Source organism: Colobus angolensis, unplaced genomic scaffold (assembly GCF_000951035.1).
Source record: "Colobus angolensis palliatus isolate OR3802 unplaced genomic scaffold, Cang.pa_1.0 Scaffold99, whole genome shotgun sequence".
Classification (NCBI taxonomy): Eukaryota; Metazoa; Chordata; class Mammalia; order Primates; family Cercopithecidae; genus Colobus; species Colobus angolensis.
The window spans coordinates 3,376,677-3,377,995 of NW_012123931.1; positions in this window are offsets into that span (position 1 = coordinate 3,376,677).

A 1,319-nucleotide genomic window follows, 5' to 3' on the forward strand; every position below is an offset into this window, starting at 1 on the left:
AAAAAAAAAAAAAAAAAAATTGCTTTAAAATGACATAAGCTATTGATTGGCTATACATTGCTCGCTGTATCACACATTTCAGAAACTTGAAGACAATGGGACAAAAATGCCTTCAACAATGGCCCCAGGCATGTGTCCAGCACCTGACTGAAGTCCCACACATCTCTCTCTGGGCCTGATAAATTTTGCATACTTCACATAGCTTAGAGTGCTCTGAGGTATTTTTCTTTTTTCACTTTAATAATAAACAGTTAAATGTTAGTTTCTCTGAGTTCTCTGAGCTCAGATAAATTAATTAATAAATTAGTCAAACTTATGGGGGTAGCCGTAGGAATCCTGATTTATAACCAGCCGATCAGAAGTGACAGGTCACAACCTGGGGCTTGGAATTGGCATCTGAAGTAGTGTGGCAGCCTTGTGGGACTGACCTTGTGAGATCTTGAAGCTGTCCTCACAGGGTTAACAAGAATTCTTGTTAACAAGAATAAAAACAAATATATTTAAAATTAAGCATTAATCAGGCTGGGCCAGGTGCAGTGGCTCACGCCTGTAATCCCAGCACTTTAGGAGGCCAAGGCAGGTGGGTCACGAGGTCAAGAGATTGAGACCATCCTGGCCAACATGGTGAAACCCTGTCTCTACTAAAAATATAAAAATTAGCTGGGCGTGGTGTTGCGCGCCTGTAGTCCCAGCTACTTGGCAGGCTAAGGCAGGAGAATCACTTGAACCCGGGAGGCAGAGGTTGCAGTGAGCTGAGTTGCACCACTGCACTCTAGCCTGGCGACAGAGCGAGATTCCGTCTCAAAATAAATAAATAAATAAAATAAATAAATAAATAAAGTAAAATAAAATTAAGCATTACTCAGGCTACACTTAGGGCCACCTCCTTGTAACCAAAAGTCACTGCAGCCCTAGATACTGATCCTCTGCATCCACACTGTTCCTATAAATAGGATGTCTGACATTAGAATCATAAAGCTTTTGTTTAAGAATTGCTTAAGCCTGGCGCGCGGTGGCTCACACCTGTAATCCCAGCACTTTGGGAGGTCGAGGAGGGCGGATCACGAGGTCAGGAGATGGAGACCAACCTGGCTAACACGGTGAAACCCCGTCTCTACTAAAAATACAAAAACAGTAGCGGGGCATGGTGGCAGGCGCCTGTAGTCCCAGCTACTTGGGAGGCTGAGGCAGGACAATGGCGTGAACCCGGGATGCGGAACTTGCAGTGAGCCGAGATAGAGCCGCTGCACTCCAGCCTGGGCGTGTCAAAAAAAAAAAAAAGAATTGCTTAAGATGTTTTCAGGCCAGGAGCGGTGGCT